The following is a 19,808-nucleotide window of genomic DNA, read 5'->3' as shown; positions in this document are numbered from 1 at the left end:
GGAGTAAGCGTCTTTTAATTTCACGGCTGCAATCACCATCTGCAGTGATTTTGGAGCCCAGAAAAATAAAGTCTGACACTGTTTCCACTGTTGCCCCATCTATTTCCCATGAAGTGATGGGACCAGATGCCATGATCTTCGTTTTCTGAATGTGGAGCTTTAAGCCAACTTTTTCACTCTCCTCTTTCACTTTCATCAAGAGGCTTTTTAGTTCCTCTTCACTTTCTGCCATAAGGGTGGTGTCATCTGCATATCTGAGGTTATTGATATTTCTCCCGGCAATCTAGATTCCAGCTTGTGCTTCTTCCAGCCCAGCGTTTCTCATGATGTACTCTGCATGTAAGTTAAATAAGCAGGGTGACAATATACAGCCTTGACGTTCTGTGTTTTAGACAGATGATTTCAGACATCCAAGGGCCAGGTAGATTGGCTGTATGGATCAAGCTGAAGTGAGTCCACACAGTGGAGCCCCTCACCCTCTTTCAAAGGACAGGAAGTTAGCATTAGCCCTTTCATCCCTCTCTATTGCCATTTCTAGTAAGAGAAGGGGTGCGTGATCTGATCCTCGGGACTGGGAATGAATGTAGGGAGTGGAGTGCAGACCATCTGGGGTTCTGTTTCAGGATCTACATAATGAGAGTGAGGGCGTTGGTGTCGGGCCAATCAGGGCGTTAGTGTCGGGCCAATCAGGCCAATCAGGGGCAATCTGCCTCTGATTGGGTGAGGGAAGTCCTGTTTGAGTAGGGGAAGAAGCAAGGGGAAGATATTAGTAGAACATTGTCTTCACCCCTCCCTGACCAGCTGAGTAACTGTGACTTTGACTCCAGGAGGTCTCCAGATACAGACTTGGAGGGCAAGGAGGATGAAGACTGATTCCAACCTTAGATCTAAGCCACACACTCCGGGCCCAGCTTTGCCAGCAACATGTAGGTATTTTCTATATCTGGTTCCCCATGTCGTGTTTGCAGTTAGCTCAAAATGCAGAGAGAGAGGGGCACACAAGTAAGTAACCCTTATGAAGATTCCCCAAGAAGAATCCAAATCACACAAATGGCAAGGGGGCTGAAAAGGACAAAAAGAGATTTCAGAGATACTGAAGGCTGGATTTGGGATCTGGATCAGCAGTACATCAGTGAATGATCTTTCAAAAATCACCACAAAACAAAACCACTGAAACACCTTTCAATTGCCAAGAGGAAACCCTGGAATTTAGCACTTATATTTCTGTATTTCTTGATATTGTTGGTATATATTTACTTTTCATATAAAACTTCTTTGTGTCAAAAAAAAAAAAAAAAAAAAAAAACACATGTTAAGACCATCTTCTACGTCCCAAGTATTTCAGTCTCTCTGATGAAAAATAATTGCTTTGAAGGGGGAGGGGCGGATGTTGTTGGGACATCCTTAATCAGCGCATTACCCGATAGGACATTTATTAAGGATAAAACATTTCTTTTATCCCAATAGCTGCCTCAGCGGTTGTTAAGATGAGAAGGGGGAGGGGAAAGAAAGCCTTTATCATTTCCTGATCTCTCTAGCAAATTGCCAATTTATGCACAGAATATTACAAATACTGCTGAATTATTTGAGCCTGGAATTAATTTAGAGAATCTTCTCCTTCTTTGAGTGCCCAGGGATTTGGCTTATCTTTATTTGCTGAAGGAACCATGTCACTGAAAGCAGTCTCAGGATTATTTCAAGTGAATGAATAATGAAATTGCCCAGCTTTCTAATGGTTTCCAAATTCCATGACTAGCTCTGGAAGCTCTTGTGGGCTAGTTCATCAGCTGGGTCCCCTCACTGTAGGTGAAGCACACCCAGACTTGAAACAGGAGCTTCTGCATAGAGTAATTAAAGGCAGTGAGGAAAACCCAGTGTCACCAGGGGTTACAGAAGGCTGCTTTGGCAAACGCAGAGAAGATATTTCATCCTTCAGACAGTATCATTAAGGTAACACACACAAAATAATCAATTACCAAAAGCGGCTAGTTTTTAATAATCCTTCACTAATGTGAAATCCCTTCATCATATCAGAAATCATTGCTCTTGTCAGTGATAAGAATGTGCCAAAGAAAGGAGAGGACTTCTTGACTTTAACACATGATAAACAAAGGATCCAAATAAATTACTGCTTTACACAAAGTTTCCTCTGTACCCTAGCTAACCTCCTAAAAATCCTCTACTCATCCATGCTGGTCAGTTATGTAACCAGTAATCATTCTGGATACCCATTTCCTTTTCTCATCTTGCTAAGCCATGAATATTTACTGTAGAAGACAATACAAATACAAAAATGAAAACAAAACGCACACAATCTACAAAATCAAATCTACACTTAATCTACAAAATCTACACACTTACTATCTGGAGTGTTTCACTCTAATAATTAATTCCTCTACTCCTACTCACATACATACACACAGAGAGATAAAACTGAAGATTAAAATTGAAGCAGACATTCATTCTGCTTTTGCATTGAGATCTTAAGAATCTTGTCAAGTCCTTAACCATTTAAAAAACTTATGGTATATGATACTCTATCTTAAGACCATAACACAGAATTTAAGAGACTACTGATTCTTTTTTAATTACTGAATCCTCAGCATTCAAAACAGTGCCTGGCAGATAGCAGGCACTCAATAAACACCTGATGAAAGGATAAATTAAATAGCATAAAAGAACAAACAATGAATGAATGAATGGTTTTTACCCTGAAAACATTGAAATAATTCAGCTGTGCAATCCCAGGGCTTCTCTTAGAAACCATTAGGTCAGAAGCAGGCACCATCATGATAAAAGTCTGGAGTTAATATAGTATGTGTCAAACCTGGTTATGAAATTGTCTTAACTCACTTTATTATATGCTTTATGTATCAATATATTCTCTGAAATCCAAACAACACATCTCTTCCAGGATGACAAGAAAAATCCAGGCCCTCTGTTCTGTTTAAAAAAAAAAAAAATACTGTGTCTTTTCTGTAAGAGTATCTGGTCTCTTTTTCAGTCTACTGTCTAAATCAGAATGCTATTCCAGCATACTAAAAAGCCTCTCTTATAATAGTTCCGATAATTCTATTGAACTGGGACTTCAAGGCATTAAAATAAACAGTTGTAAATATCTACTGATTAAGCATTAAACATAAGATATCATCAAATTGCTAAGTTCAAGGGGCTGCCATTTCCCGACTATTCAGCTCTTTTGGTGCAATTTTGATACATTTGCCTTAATGTGCCATTTGTGAAATGTATATCTTAAATCAGCAGTGAAATGAAACCAACATCATTAATTCTACAAAAATCAGGGAACTGCCACATGTATTATCCTGCCCTATGCAATGTTATCAGCATGGTACTTCCCAGGCTGGATATTACAATTGCTCAATATTATCCCTTATTACTTTAAAGGCAATTTTACATTTCACATCCAAATTAATGGCTAATCTCAACAGGCTTATTATGTTTAATTACTTTTTATTCCTGAATCCTCCCTTTCTCCCTGCTCATTCTTTCCTCAAATGATGGTCAAAAACTTGAGGTATAATCAGAGAGCACAAAAGTTGTTAAATGGTGAATGCTGATTAGAACAGAGGCAGGATCTGGAACTGAAGCTCTGCAAATGCAAGAGCAAAGAGTCTCTGAGACCTACAAAAAGGTCATATTTGATCAGCTGAAAAATTTCGCCAAGGACAAAATGTCTAGGTCCAGCTCTGTTTCTAACATGCCACATCCTTAAGCAAGTTGCTAAATCCCTCTGGTCTTCAGGTTCCATATGTATCCATCAGAGCCTCCCTGTATCAGAGCCAACGTCACACCCACACACATGTAGGGTCCCTCTGGCCCTACCGTCATCCACAGTTTTAGCTAGAAGCGCTAGCTTGCACCCACCTGGCACCCAGCTTTCTAGACATGGCTGATCTTTTCAGATCCTGACCTTGTGCCTCACTTCCTGTCACCTTGCTTTGTCCTTCAGACTCAAATCTTTGAAGACTGTGGCCAGCTCTGTATTCTGGTTTTCCTTCTTGATCAAGGTGTGAACTGATCAGCTTGGCTGTTTCCTGAAGTGGTACAAACCCTGGCCCTCTCTAGAAGCATCTAAATCTAGCTCAGACTTCCTTAACCAGGTGGTCCCATTTTTCAAAGCAGCCTTCAGTGACCCCAATAGTCTGGCGGTCATTGTTCCTGGACCAGACCCGTATCAGTCCCTGGGCCCATTCTGATGAAAGCAGGATTTATATCATTGACTTCAAAATCTTAGGGCCTGGCATTATTTGTCCTTAGAAACCTAGGCTCTGGGCCCAGCAGTCTTACCTGAGGTTCTTCAGCTGGCAGTCAGACCTGGGATCAAGAGGCCCCAGAATGACTTCCCTGCGCAAATCCTATTTCTAACCTGAGGTACCGCCTTCTGTTGATCATGGTATCAGCTCTTGGGTTCTGCAGGATTGCTCTTCCTCCCACCCTAACCTTCTCTAGGACAGGAGCCAGACTTGAGCCTCTTTCTGGTTCCATGGTCCTGCCTTCTACTAACACACTGCACAGGTTATATTGACACGCCGGCAGCCTCCACAGTACGGACTCTCACCTCCATCCTCCAAAACTGTGCCTTGTCAGCTTCTCTGGAACTCTGAGTACTGGCTAAATACCACCTGATGTAAAACTGAAAACTAAGCATAGCAATTGTTTATAAAGTGTCTACAGTGGATAAGGTACTTGCATTATCTCTTTTATGTATTCCCAACAATCCACATATGGAAAATGCTATTATCCCATTTTAAAGACGAAGAAAATCAGATGATCCAGGGTGTCACTGAAGTGAAAATTAGAGACTGGACTTGATCCAGATCTTTTCTGCGCTGGTTGGATTCTCTATTTATATTAACTTCTTGTGGTGGCTGTAAAAAATTATCCAAAACATGGTGTCTTAATGCAACAGCTATTTATTCTCTCAGAGTTATAGAAGCTAGAAGTCTACGGTCAGTTTCACTGGGCTGAAATCAAAGTCCTGGAAACACTCTGCTCCCTCCAGAGGCCCTGGGAGAGAATCCTATTCTTGTCCCTGCCAGCTTCTGATGGTTGCTGGCATTCCTTGGCTTATGGCCTCATCACTCCTATCTCTGCCTCTGTGGTTACATTACATTCTTTTATGTCAATTTCCCTTAGTCTTCTTCAACAAAAACTACTTGTGATTGCATTTAATCTATACCTAAATAATGCAGGACAATCTCCCTAATGCCAGATCTGTAATTTAATCACATCTACAAAGTCCCATAAATGTTAATATTCACAAGCTCTTAGGATTAGGACATGGATACTTTAGGGGGTCATTTTTCAGCCTATCAAATTAGTAAACAATCCATTCCCAACTTCCATTCATTGAAAGCACTGGATTCTTTTTTTGGCATTGTGAATATAGTATTAATAGTCATAAGAGTGAACTTCCTCAGTTTCCAGAACAATGTGCCTGTATTTCTCACATCCGAGACCTCATATATTCTTCAAAGCATCAGGAAAGTAGGCATTAGCCTATTCATGCTACCACATGGGAAATCGAAGCTCAGGGGGACACAAATTTTCACTAAGGGTCACAAGTGAAGACGGAAGCACATGAGGTGCGCCCAATAAGGTGAGCATGAATGCTCTTCTGCCTGACCAATCACCATCCCTCCTCCCAGACCCTTCTCCACCCCATCCATTCCCTTCCTAGCTTCAGGAAATGTCCTCTCTCCTGCATTCCAAGCAGGTGGGGAGTCCCCAGGGCACTCTGCGTGCTCTGTCTCTATTACCCAGAGTGGTGCTTTTGTCCTTCATTTCTAACACATCGAGATAAAGATTTCAATGAGTTTTTCTCCCAAATCACTTCCCTCATCTATAAACTGCGTTACTTTTTCCCCTTGTAATTATTCTACATTTTTGTACTTTGAACTACATTTACCATCTGGCTAGCCCAATTACGCAAATGATCCAAATCCTTTTGATTCTGGTTAAACTGCTGGCTTTCCACTTCTAAAATCATCTGTGAACCTGGATGTGACACAGCAAGTCATAAATAGATGGCAGTGGGAAGGTGGGCGGTGGGATGAGGTGGGGGAGACATGTCAGGATGATGTCAGAGAAAGAATGGGAGGTGCAGGCTCGGGGTGGGGAGTGAATTCTGGACCCACTTCCCCCAGGAGCTGGGGAGTTAACTGTCTGAATATCCAAATGCAGCAGGTTCAGCACCTTTGATGTCTCATTTCCTCATGCTACAAAGAAATGAATTCTACATTCTCGCCTCCTTGGAAGATTTTTGAGGATTAATGAGATGGGTTTGATTAAGCACCTTGGAGAGCAACACCACACAGCTAATTGACAACTAGATGATGTTGCACAGTAGCTGTTGTGAAAAGTGGGAAGTCCCTGTGTCTACAGCATATCCTCTGGTCTCTGCCTTCCCTGTGCAGGGTGTTCATTGCATCCAGGCCCCTGTTTGATCTCTTCCTGTTCATGAACCATTCAGCCAACAAAATATACTAAGAATCAGCTGAGGACGTAATGACCACAGTACTTGCTCTTGTCCTTGGGAGACTCACAGTTTAGATGGGAGGCAGACGAGTAAAGAAGTGATTGAAACAGTGAAGTGAGGCCTGGAGGAGGGAAGCAGGATATCCTACACGAGTAGAAAAGAAAGTTACCTAATTCAAACTGGGGCCAGCCCATCAGGGCATCTGATTCCAGAATGAGGGATAGCTGAACTAATTCTTAACCTGCAGGCAGGAGTCGGCCTTGAGAGAGGGAGAGGAGCACCCCAGGCTGAGAAGAGGGCACCTGCAAAGATCTAAAGGAGGAGAGAGCAGGGAAGGTTCTGGGAGGTTTGAGGCTCTGCTAGCTCCTGGTGGGCAAAGGCAAAGCAAAGCAATGGTGAGAAACTGCAGAAAACAGAGCAAATAACACACAAGTGAAGGCATTTGTAATTTACTTGGGTCACAAGGCAATTAGTGTGCTGTGGCTATGTAGTCACTAAGTCATGTCCAACTCTTTTCGACCTCATGGACTGTAGCCTGCCAGGTTCCGCTGTCCATGGGACTTTCCCAGGCAAGAATACTGGAGTGGGTTGCCATTTCCTTTTTGAGGGGATCTTCCCTACCTAGGGATCAAATCCATGTCTCCTGCTTGGCAGGTGGATTCTTTACCACTGAGCCACCTGGGAAGCCCAACTAGTGCACAAAAAGTAGTAAAAAGATTATGAATAAGTTTTAAGAGAAATTTATCGCCTTGCCAACTGCTGCCAATGATTTTGCAGGTTTCTGCAATCTGCTGTGGGATCTGAATGATTGAAAACAGACCAGGACATCAAAAACTAACTGAGATGGCTTTCACAGCTTCAAGATAATCAGGTTTGGGTTTTGGTTGTTGTAGTTGTGGTTTTACATTATCCTGCATTTATTCTTGTTTGCTAGTATACTGAGCAAGAAAGGAGTGAGGTGATTTTAAAAAAATGACACAAGTTTGCAAACGTCAAGGTTGTTCTTCATTGTCTAATCAACACAGGAAGCATCCTTAAAGACACAGAACTCTACAATATATGCAGCACTGACTCTCAGATACACTAAGAACAATTCCAAGAAGCACCTTGCTGCCCAGTTCTGTGGGCAGAGAGATAGAAAAACAAAGACTCCATTGCTTCACCCACACTCAACAAGGCTGGTTCCACACCAGGTGTCGTCCTCGGGTCCAGAGCAGGGAGAAAAGGAGAACCCAGTCCCTCCTTCCTCCAAGGTGACCACACTTTAGGGTGGGTGATCCAGACAATTCTCACCATATCATGGTTAGAGGAATCCACCAGCACCTGAATGCTTATTGAATGCCAGAGAGAATAGCAAACTCACTGCATGCATGATCTCATTTAAATTTCATAAGAACCTTATGGGACAGGATCATTTGGCACATCCATTTAGCAGACCACAAAACTGAGTCTCAAGTTACCCAATTTAAGCTATTTTTCCAAGCCACCTCACTACCCTCAGGAAAACATAGAATCACAATTCAAATTTAAATCAGGATGAATTCCAAACTTAGAACCTTTGCTACTGACAACTTGACTGTCAAGAGCTAATGCAATGGCATAAATTGCAAAGATCCTGAGGCTACACAGCACAGAAAAGGGTCTTTACAAGATCCTCTAACCCAATAAGCCCCCAGGGTATGAATTAGAAAACCGAGGCACACAGCAGTCAGGTGACCCACTAAAGGTAAAAAAACAACTTTGAGGTGTCCAGCGCTCTTGGTTCCTCACACTCAGAGTGATTTTGCTTTACATTTGCCCCTATCACTCTGTGGCCCATGTCAGCAGGACTTGGGCTGTTTTCAGGCCACACAATGCCAGGTCGTTTAATCAGAGGGGGTTGGTTTCTACTCTGCAGCAGGTAGCATGGTTAAAAGAGCTCATTATGGAGACAGTCAGCCTGGGTTCCCAGCCTAGACCTGTTGTGTAACCTCTCTGTGCTAGTTTCCCATTGCATGAAATGAGGCCCAATAGCTATCAATCAGGTTTGTTCTCAGGATTAAATGAGTTACTATGTATAAGGGACTCAGATATCTAAGACACCCTCCTAATCTGTTGGGATACACCGGCACTCTGATTCTCTAATACCCTCCTGCAACCACCACCACCACCCCAGCCTTTGAAAGAAAACATGGACTGCCTGAATTTAATTCTTACATTTGGCAATGAATCTCCTCAGGATCTGGCATATATTTTCTCAAAATGCAGATCAGTATCGGAGAAGGCAATGGCACCCCACTCCAGTACTTTTGCCTGGAAAATCCCAAGGACGGAGGAGCCTGGTGGGCTACAGTCCATGGGGTCGCTAAGAGTCGGACATGACTGAGCAGCTTCACTTTCACGCATTGGAGAAGGAAATGGCAACCCACTCCAGTGTTCTTGCCTGGAGAATCCCAGGGATGGAGCCTGGTGGGCTGCTGTCTGTGGGGTCACACAGAATTGGACACGACTGAAGCGACTTAGCAGCAGCAGCAGCAGTCAGTATCAAAGAAAATTTGTTTTATAACCAGAGATGTTAGAAGCTAAAGAGTCCTTTCAGAGCTATCAGAGCCCTTAACTCATCTCTTTCCTAAATCTGGTATCACCTTCTAATGTTCTTGACAATTTACTTATTTAACAAGTTAAAGTTAGTCGCTGTTATATCCGACTCGGCAACCTTGTGGACTATAGCCTATCAGGCTCCTCTGCTCATGGAGTTCTCCAGGCAAGAATACTGGAGTGGGTTGCCATTTCCTTCTCCAGGGGATCTTCCTGATCCAGGGATTGAACCCAGGTCTCCTGCACTGCAGGCAGAAGCTTTACAGTCTGAGTCACCAGGGAATCCCAGAATGTGCTGCTTATCCCTGCACTCTGTTCCCACTAACTGAAAGCAAGCTCTATGAAGGCAGTGATCCATGTTTATTTTGGCTCATCTCAAGCAGCTAGAAATGTTCATTGAAGTGTTGGGTCTCAGCAGGAATCAAATCTGCTTCCCATAGGAAACCTCCAAAGGCAGTCCTTGTTCTGCAAACACACAGGAAGTGCTCCATGCACACTTGCTAACAAGTGAATGAAGCATGAGACATGCCACATACCAGCAGGCTGACCTTGGGCAAGTCACTGCAACTTGCAAGTCACTGTAAAATGATAACAATATATCCCATCTCACAGAACACTAAGCAGACTAAACAATAAGTGAATAGTAAAATTACTTTTCCAAACTGAAGTGCAGTACAGAAATGTCATTGTTGCTCTTATGTATGGAATGACAGGGACGTCATTTACTCATCATCCATCTAGGACGTGCATTGAGCAAACTCAAATGAACACGGCACAGCCACTGTCCTCAAGGAGTTTACTGGTGCGGAGGAAAAAAAACGGAGGCTTTGGGGGAGGGGGTGTTTTCCAGCCAGTCTACAGAGGAAACGACTGCCAAAAAAGTGGAATCTAGGAATGCAAGGCAGAGAGGAAGAAGGGATGCACCCAGTGAGGTACGAAGCTATTCAACATGCCAGGGAGCTTGTACCTGTTAATACTCAGAACCACTCCTGTCACGGAGCACTGCTATTCCTATGGCACCAATGAGGAAACCAAGGCTCAGAGAGGTTCAGTAACTTACCCAAGGTCACACAGCTTTATATGACAGAAGCCACATTTGAACCAGGCCTGCTGGACTGCAATCATATCATATAACAATCATTAGGCAAAACAGTCCTAGAGAAGTTTAGTTTTGCCAGAGAGCTGTGAACAACACTGGTGCCATGTGATTTGGAACTTCAGGGCCCAAGATCTGTGCTCTGGCCCTGGGGGTTTCTCCCCAGGGCTGCCCACAAGGATGAAGACTGAGCACTAGACCCATAGATTAACCCATGTCTACAGGCCACCAAGCAGGGCCAGCACCGCTAATGAGCTGGCAAGTCCCTGAGGGAAGTTTGCCTCCTTTCTTTCAGCAGACAGTGGTTTAAGTCACTCAGCCTTTCAGCTCACACCCAAAGCTCTTTTCCTCTTTGTAGGAAAGTCATTTGCATCTCTAAGAGGCTCATTTGCATCAAGCCAGGCCACTGGGGCTGCTCTTCCTCTTTGTAAGGTACTGAGCCCATCATGTGAAGTGGGATCCAAAGCATCTCAGAGGGTGCGTGGGCAGAGGCTCACCAACCTCGAATCTCTGCCCCCAGGCCAAGTCTAAGACAGAAGGTCTCTTGGCAGTAGTCTCTGATTCAGGAAATATGGGTCCCACACTCCAAGAATACCAGGCTCTTTGCCACATAACAGAACACAGTGGGCAAATTGGAGACATCAGGAATACAGACTCCTATTCTGGCCTGGGAGAATACCTTCTTTTATGCTCCCCTACTTTCTATATATATTCATTATAAATATTGATATATCTGTATTCACTTCTTACTTTCTCTATATATCTCTGAATCTATTTATTGGGATGGGCAAAAGCTTCCTTTCAGTTTTTCTATAAGACGTTATGGAAAATCCTGAATTTTTTTGTTAACCCAAAATATCTTCACATATATTTATATACATATAATAAGCAATATTATACGTATATGGTGTATGTGTGTGTGCTGTGCTGTGCTTAGTCACTCAGTCGTGTCCAACTCTTTGTGACCCCATGGACTGTAGTCTGCCAGGCTCCTCTGTCCATGGGATTCTCCAGGCAAGAATAACGGAGTAGGCTGCCATGCCCTCCTCCAGGGGATCTTCCCAACCCAGGGATCAAAACCAGGTCTTCCATATTGCAGGAAGATTCTTTAACAGCTGAGCTACCAGGGAAGCCCAAACAGTGTATATATCTTCTGTATATATCATATTGCTCTTAACATTTTGCTTTAGACTCATCTGTTCATATGTCTCCCCTACACTAACCCCTCAACCAAACGATGAACTCTTTGAAGGACAACAGTCTTTTCTGTACCCAAGCACCTGCCCAAATCCTAATACCTAACATGTAACAAACTTAACTCATGAAATATCTACTGTTCACCTACCAGATGATGGGGACCCTTCTTGGCACTTGGGAAACTTCAATGAACAATAAACACAAAAATATTCCCGCTTTTGTGGAACTTAACATTCAATCAACACAGGAAGCATAATAAATAAATAGATGCTTATTTAATGAGGATAACAAATGAATGAATGGCAGAAGGTGAGTGCTTGACCTGCCTCTGACCCCTTTCCAATTTGATTATGAACCTATTTTCAACCAGAAAGCTTATATTGGCATTATAATTTGCAACACAAATCTGAGATTTTACTTGATTTCACACTGATCCTGTGGAGAAGGGAAGCACAGAACCATGTGCCCTATTTTGTGGAGAAGAAGACTGACCCCTAGAGAGTGAGGACCCCTGAGCATGCAGCCTAAACTTTGCAAGCTGGTCTCCTAATCTCCTAATCCTGTCCCCCAACCTTCCAGGCTCTCACCCATGTGGGTGTGGCTGAATTTTCTGTTCTCAAAGGTGAGGCAAATTTCAGTGTAACTCTGGCATTTCTCTTTGATCCTCTGATGTCTTGGTCTTAACACCTTTCTGATCATCTACTCGATCTCTTCCTGGTATATATGTCAATATCTCAGCTGTCAATATTAACAAATTAGTAATAATAAATCAGTGGCTTATGTATGTAGAGTCTTTCCAAGTTTCCAAGGAGTTCTCTAACCTCATTTGATCTGACAACCCTTAGAAGTGGGAGATGGGAATGGTAGAGATGGTTACTGCCAATTTCATTTTGCACATGGGGAAATAAACCTACAACAGGAAAGATGAGACCAGCCAGGGTTTGCGTGGGTGCTACATGGAAGAGCCAGGAAGGGCTTCTCTGACACATCCTTCTCCAACATCAGTGGGCTCCCCACCTCCCACCAGCCCCACACCCAACCCCACACCCAGCCCCCAGGCACAGTGAATTTGCTCTGAATGTCTCATTCAGCATCTCCCAAGCCCTTCTCCCTTCCCATGAGTCAGCGAGTCAGGGGAAGCTGCCATCCGCGCTCATCTTTATGTGGATAAGAAGAGAAGGATGTGTGTTCTTGTGTGGAAGCCTGTAAAATCTATTTATGGACCTAATTGTCAGTTTTCATGAGTGACAGGCATACAGTGCTTTGACTACCCAGCCTAATGTGTCTGTATCTGACATTTTAAATAGCATTCTCTCTTCCCCTCCCTGTTCTTTTAGGAAGTAATTTGAAAGAGCAGGTATTTTTAAATTCATATATCTTTAATTATATCTATACAACTGTCAGAGATTAATGATTTCCTCAATCTGCTTCTTCTTAAAGGAGAATTCGGAACTTGGGAAATGCTGAAAAGAGCTCCAATGGATATGCTGTCAGTAACAAAGACATTCGCAAGCAAGGGCTTCAGCTTCAGTCAAGTTCAGGTTCTTGTTGTAGATTAATTTTGTGCGACGTTTCCATGAATTATTGAGAGAGCAGCACTCGTGGACGGCAAACATAAATAGATCTATCCTTGTAAACCAATAGAAAAGCATGTGACAGACGGGGAGTAGGCTCTGCAGGGAAAAAATACTCCCCTGCTACCCCAGAGAAATAAGTAACAACAGGCCCCAGATGGTATCCATGTCTTTTGACCCCCAAAGAAAACCTCACCTTCCCACATAAGCAAACTCAATCTAGAAGCTTGAGGTCATGGAGGACTTAAAAAAGAATCACAGCGAGCTCTCCTGCTTGATACCAGAATTTCAGCTGCAATGAAACGCATTTAATAAAGATTTGCTTGAAGCTGGATGGGTGCCAGGCACAAGGCAGGCTAGGGGTGCATGCTAGTCACAAGGCATGGCCCCTAGCATCAAAGGGACCACAATAGAGAGAGAATAAAAATGCCTTGCAGAGAATCCTGGCAGGCAGTGGAAGAAGGGCATTCAGGTATGCTCGTCTTATGAGAAAGGAGAGGCAGACAGCTGAGCACAAGCTCTCTTGCTAACCAGCTACATGATGCTGGGCAAGTCCATTTCTCTTTCTTTCCCAGTAAAATGAGATCAATGCTACTTTTACTCTGTGAGCATCACATAAAATCTGGCTTTTGTTTCCTATGGCTGTCTCATCTTCTCCCTTGCATAAACCTTGTGCCCCCACAACCTGACTTTGTCACCATCCCTCAAAAATGCTATGATTTCTTATGCCTCAATACATGCAGCACTGCAAGCGGCTCATGCATGTCTTCCTTTTGTTTAGTCAACTCCTAATCAACTTTCATAAGTGAGCTTGAAGGCTACCTCTTCTGTGAAGCGTTCTCCAATCCCTGATAAATACCTACATGAAGATCTCACACTGAGCTATAGTCACTGTCTATTCTCACATAGGGCTTGTGTCTCAAGAAAGAAACTGTGTTTTATATTTTATATCTTCATGGCCTGGCTAGTGACTGGCCCATGGTAGACAGGTACTCCACCAATTGCTGTTTAAATGAATATAGAGTGAATGAATGAATAAACAACCGAATGAAGGATGAATAATACATGCGAAGACCTTGTAAACTGCAACAAAAGAAGCTACTGTTTAATAAATGCTTACTATGCCCCAGGCACACAGGTACATGCATATAATTTCAATCAACCACAACATCTCCACAAAGTAGGCTTGTTACATGTAAATTCATGGCATGGGTACTAGCCAATCAGAACTGATGCCAGTGACACACAACACCAACCCTTTAGAAAGAAATCAAACCAGTCAATCTTAAAGGAAATCAACCCAGAATATTGACTGGAGGGACTGGTGTTAAAGTTGAAGCTCCAATACTTTGGCTACTTGACATGAAGAGCTGACTCATTGGAAAAGACCCTGATGCTTGGAAAGACTGAAGGCAGGAGGAGAAGGGGGTGACAGAGGATGAGATGGTTGCATGGCATCACCAACTCAACAGACATGAATTTTGAGCAAATTCCAGGAGATAGTAAAGAACAAAGTAGCCTGGCATGCTGCGGTCCATGGGGATGCAAAGAGTTGGACACGACTTAGCGACTGAACCACAGCAATAATGGGCTGAACGGCAACCCCTAAATGACCTTTTTCGTGTCCTAATTCAGGGATCCTGTGTATGTATGATGTGACCTTATTTAGTATAAAGGTCTTTACAGACATATTTAAGTACTTCAAGATAAAGAGATCATTCTAGATTATTTGGGTGGGTACTAAATCCAAGGACAAATGTAGGGGAGTCAGAGCATAAAGAGATGTGGCCACACACCACGGGATCTCAGCCAACACCGGAAGCGAGAAGAGGCAAGGGACCGATGCTCCTCTAAAACCTTCACATGGACACTTTGATTTTGGCTTTCTAGCCTCTGGAACTGTGAAAGAATACATTCCTGTTATTTTTCTTTTAATTAATTATTTATTTGGCTGCACTGAATCTTAGTTGCAGTACGTGGGCTTAGTTGCCTCGTGTCATATGGAATCTTGCCAGACCAGGATTGAACTCATGTCCTTTGCATTGCAAGGCAGATTCTTTACCACTGGGCCACCAAGTAGGTCCCTGTTGTTCTTTTAAGCCATTAAGCTTGTGGCAATTTTTTACAGCAGCCTTGGGAAACTAGTACAGAGTTACCTTTATCTCTGCTATCAAGACGAGGAAATTGAAGTCGAGAGAGGAAAAGTTTTTTTCAAGGTACACAGCTATCGACCAGCAGAGATGAGATTCAGATCTGGGCCTGTCTCATTCTGAAGACTGCGTTCTCTGTGACGTCAGGATCCTCCCAGGGGTCCACAGAGAGAAACTTCCTCAGGTTCTCAGTGCAAGCTTGGACGCATACAGATGCTCAGTCCTTACATGTGGATGCCCACTCACTGGATCTGAGGAAGGGCCATGTTTGCTGATAAACATCCAGGTGGTTTGCGTTACAGTGTAGCTGTGAAGGATGGCACTGAAGGGTGGAGTTTTCACCCTGCGTGAATGCCCACTCTGAAAATACAGATCATGCAATATAGAAGGCAAAAACAGATGAACCCAACCTCCAGATTCAAAGCTGAGCTCTCCATCTTTTTCATGGGCATCTCCCCAATGCTGCTATGTCACAAAAGAGTGAATGGTGGCCGAGAAGAAAAATATATGGGCTGGTTCTAAACCAAAGTCATTCCAACTCCCCAAAGGGTTTGTTAAATCATTTCTAATTCCAAGGAGCTGAAGTAAATATTTAACACTGGATTCCTAATCCATAAATATCTACACACAGGGATTTCCCCATGTTTAACAAGCCCACTGGAAGTTGTGCAGTTTTAGCAAGTGTGACTAAGGAAACCTTACAATCCCCCACCCCAAAACGAGGAACATCTGCCAACTCCTGCAAGAGTGCTGATGCAAGAAACAGTGTGTGTGAGCCTGGGGTGCAGCCATGATCACTGAGAACTGCTAAGGGATTCAGCTTTGAACAGCGAGTTTAGGGAAGAAGAATCAGTGACACCTCCCTCCATAAAAAGGGGGAACTGACAATGTTGCTACAGTAAGTACCTTCCAAAGGATCCTGTGGTATTTTCCAATTGTTAACTTTATGGTGATTAACATTTAAAATGGGCTTCCAAAGTGAAAACAGTGATATTATTTCACTAGAGAATTCACCAAGAAAATTAAGAATCCTAGAATAGGACTTCCCCGGTGGTACAATAGATAAGAATCTGCCTGCCAATGCAGGGGACACAGGTTTGATTCCTGGTTCAGAAGGATCCCACATGCCACACAGCAACTAAGCCCATGCACCACAACTACTGAGCCCACACTCTAGGGCCTCTGAGCCACAAGTACTGAGCTCGCATGCTGCGACCACTGAAGCCTGCATGCCCTAGAGCCCATGCTCCAACAAGCGAAGCCACCTCAGTAAGCAAGTGCAGCACAGGGATGAGTAGCCCCTGCTTGCTGCAGCTAGAGAAAGCTCGTGCGTAGCAAGAAAGACCCAGCACAGCCAGAAACAAACAATTTTTTTAAATGTGGTGCTATATGGTGCATAAAAACAGACATTTAGACCAACAGAAAACAATAGAGAGACAAAAATAGACTCTCACATATATGGTCAATTAAGAAAAAAAGAATCCTGGAATAACATTGGCAGAGTCTCTCAATTCATCCAACTCTTTCAGTTGAGACATCTGTGTGTGTGTGTGTGTGTGTGTGTGTGTGTCTGTGTGCGTGTATATAAATATATGTATGTATATATAACTTCATTAAGTTTATTTTCTTTATTAAATGTGAGGCATCCTGAAAGGAATTGAAAAATAAAAAGACCAGGTTCCTTCCTTGAGACATTCTGATTCTCTCCCTAAATGATTAGTTAAAAAAAAAAAAAATAGTAAGAGTTGTCACTTCTTAAATACCTACTATGTCCCAAGTCCTCTGTTAGGTTCTATATATATATATCTCATCTCTAATTCTAAAATCCTCATTTTCTGAGTGAGTAAAGAGGTTCTGCAGGTTAACCAGCTTGTCCAAAGTTTTCTCATACAATGTGGAGCCAGGTTTGAAACAAAGGATCAGTCAGGGGCCAATCAGACAAACAGAGTCCTTGCCAACTTTTCAAAGAGAGAATTTCATGTGGGGAACCCTTACAATGGTGTTAGAAAAGCTGAAAAGCCAGGGAAAAAGGAACTGATCCAGGGATTAGCGAGAGCAGGAAGCTGTGAGCAGTCCTGGGATTAGACCAACAAAAAAAGGAGATGCTGTGACCAGGATGCAAGACAAGGGACTGGGACTATGGCTGTGTGGTCCAAGGGCGGTTAAGACATCAAGAGGAGTGCCAGCGTCCAGCAGGACCCAGATCCACAGAGCACATGCAGTGACTGCCAAAGCCACAAGTGGAAGAAGAGGGAGAGGGAAAAGTGTCCAACCTCTTTGTCCCACCCTCCAATCTCCCTCCATGACCTCCTACTGGCTGAGCCCAGCCGGAAGACCCAATGTCCGGAGAGCTTAAGGGAATGGAGTTTGCAATGTCCGCTCCCTGGGATACACAGAATACCCTGCAATGTACAGGTAGAGGATGAATCTGAGAGCAACCAACCAAGAGATCAGGATGCCAAGACCTGGGTTACTTCTCAGCCCTTGATCTTGCTGACAGAAAAACACTATATCATGAGAAGAAGCTGAGATCTAGTCTTGAAGATGCCACCGTTCACCACGTGACCACATGCAAGCTGCACAAGACCTGGGCCTGTTTTGGAAAAGCATCGTGTACTTGTTATGCCTGGCACTGCCAACTCCTGGAGCTGATGTGAGGGCCAGGCAAGATGGCCTGGACACTGGGCCTTTGTCAACTGTGAGGCCCTGGTCTGTTCCTGAACCACACAACAGATTTTCTTTCACTTAGCAGTACTGTATATCTATCCAGACTCAACCCCTACTCCTATCACCAGGATATTCCCATCAGCCACTCACCTTGAGATGCCCTTTGCTCTAACCCAGCTACCTTGCTCAGCTCTGCTCTTCCCAAGGATATTTTCCAGGGACTGGAGACAGGAGGATTTCACATCAGGAAACGACTGGCTGGCGGGGGAGAAGAAGGTTAAGGCCTGACTGAGGCTGCTGCCTGGTAATCCTCTCTAACTCCTGTATGGCAAGAGGTAACAGACAATCATTTCTTGTGACTGAGACAAGATCAAAGGATTAAGGGGTTTTTTGTAAAGAAGGGTTGGTGATCAGTCATGAGAACTGTAACAGTCGGACTGCTGAAAAGAACAGCTTGCTAGGTGAAAGTCTCATAATACAGTCTCGGATGCCTGTGAAAAGCCTGAGTTCTTTCACGGAGAAAGGCCAAGGAAAGGGCAGAGCCTGGGTGTCTGCCCAGGAAAGCTGCTATCACATTCTAGACAGGCCTGGCTACAAACATGCCTGCTGCTCCGGGAGGTGAGGGGTTACTAGCTGAGCCTTCAAGGTCTTCTACTTAAGGTGATGGCGTCTCATCCACCAGTTATCAAGCACTGACCCCAGGCATATAGGTCTGTACCCCATCTTATACTAGTCCTCAGCCTGTATAGTGGACAGAGTATTTTCATTTGATAAATGAATAGACAGACACGGTATCAAGTGCTGTATTTAAAGTTACTCCATTAACAACAGAAGTTACTAAAAGCAGCTATATTTCTTAGATACTTACTCTTGTCTGGAGACTCCTCATGGACAGAGGAGCCTGGCGGGCTACAGTCCATGGGGTTGCAAAGAGTTGGACATGACTGAGTGACTAAGCACAGCACAGCACAGACGAGACACCATGCTAAGTGTTTCACAGTGACGCCCCAAGCCATGATGAAAAAAAGTGAAAGTGTTAGTCATTCAGTCATGTCAGATTCTTTGTGACCCCATGGACTGTAGCCCATCAGGCTCCTTTGACCACGGAATTCTCCAGGCAAGAAAACTGGAATGGGCAGCTATTCCCTTTTTCAGGGGATTTTCCCAACCCAGGGATCAAACCCGGGTCTCCCGCACTACAGATGGATTCCTTACCATCTGAGCCACCAGGGAAGCCCTACTACATACGAGATACCAGACACCAAGCTAAGTGTTTCATAGTTAAGCCCCAAACCATAAGAGATACTGGTCTTCTCAATGAACAATGAAGGACCAGGATCTGAAAGAGCCTGAGTAAAAGATTTGTGTTAGCCACATTCAGAAGTAGGAGAAGCAAGATTCAAATCAAAGTCTCTCTCCTTCAAGAGTTCTTAATCACTGTTCATCATTGCTTCGTTTGTTCACTCAGCAAATATTTACCAGGCACGTGCTATGTGCTGGGCACTGGTGGAGGTGCTGGTCACACTGTAACAGACACAGCAGTGTCTTTGGGAGGGAGACACTCTCATTTGTGACACTGCAGGGTGTCGGGGACAATCCTTCCATCAATAGGTATGCAGCATCTTGGCACCATGTGAAAGGTAAAGGGGAAAAGGAAAGATATACCCATCTGCATGCAGAGTTCCAAAGAACAGCAAGGAAAGATAAGAAAGCCTTCCTAAGTGAAGAATGCAAAGAAATAGAGGAAAAGAATAGAATGGGAAAGACTAGAGATCTCTTCAAGGAAATCAGACATACCAAGGTAACATTTCATGCAAAGATGGGTTCAATAAAGGACAGAAATAATAAGGGCCAAACAGAAGCAGAAAATATTAAGAAGAGGTAGCAAGAATACACAGAAGAACTATACAAAAAATGAGCCAGATAACCACGATGGTGTGATTACTCCCTAGAGCCAGATATCATGGAGTATGAAGTCAAGTGGGCCTTAGGAAGCATCACTACAAAGCTAGTGGGGTGAAGGAATTCCAGCTGAGCTATTTCAAATC

The 19,808-nt window shown here is 43.6% G+C and overlaps 1 protein-coding gene across 26 annotated transcripts in view; it reads right to left on the bottom strand.

Annotated features, from left to right (window-relative positions):
* DAB1 (DAB adaptor protein 1) overlaps positions 1-19,808 on the bottom strand; it is a 1,348,091-nt gene that overhangs the window by 262,273 nt on the left and 1,066,010 nt on the right. The window contains exon 7 of one of the 26 annotated variants that reach the window (XM_044944967.2): positions 17,911-18,018. The exons of the other annotated variants lie outside the window; for them this stretch is intronic. The gene's annotated coding sequence lies outside the window, so the exon portion shown is untranslated. The remainder of the gene's footprint in view (positions 1-17,910; positions 18,019-19,808) is intronic. 26 annotated transcript variants of the gene reach the window in all.

The sequence above is a fragment of the Bubalus bubalis genome, chromosome 6 (genome assembly GCF_019923935.1).
Source record: "Bubalus bubalis isolate 160015118507 breed Murrah chromosome 6, NDDB_SH_1, whole genome shotgun sequence".
Classification (NCBI taxonomy): domain Eukaryota; kingdom Metazoa; phylum Chordata; class Mammalia; order Artiodactyla; family Bovidae; genus Bubalus; species Bubalus bubalis.
Note: the sequence above shows the minus strand (reverse complement) of the source record. Positions and strands in the feature narration are given on the sequence as shown.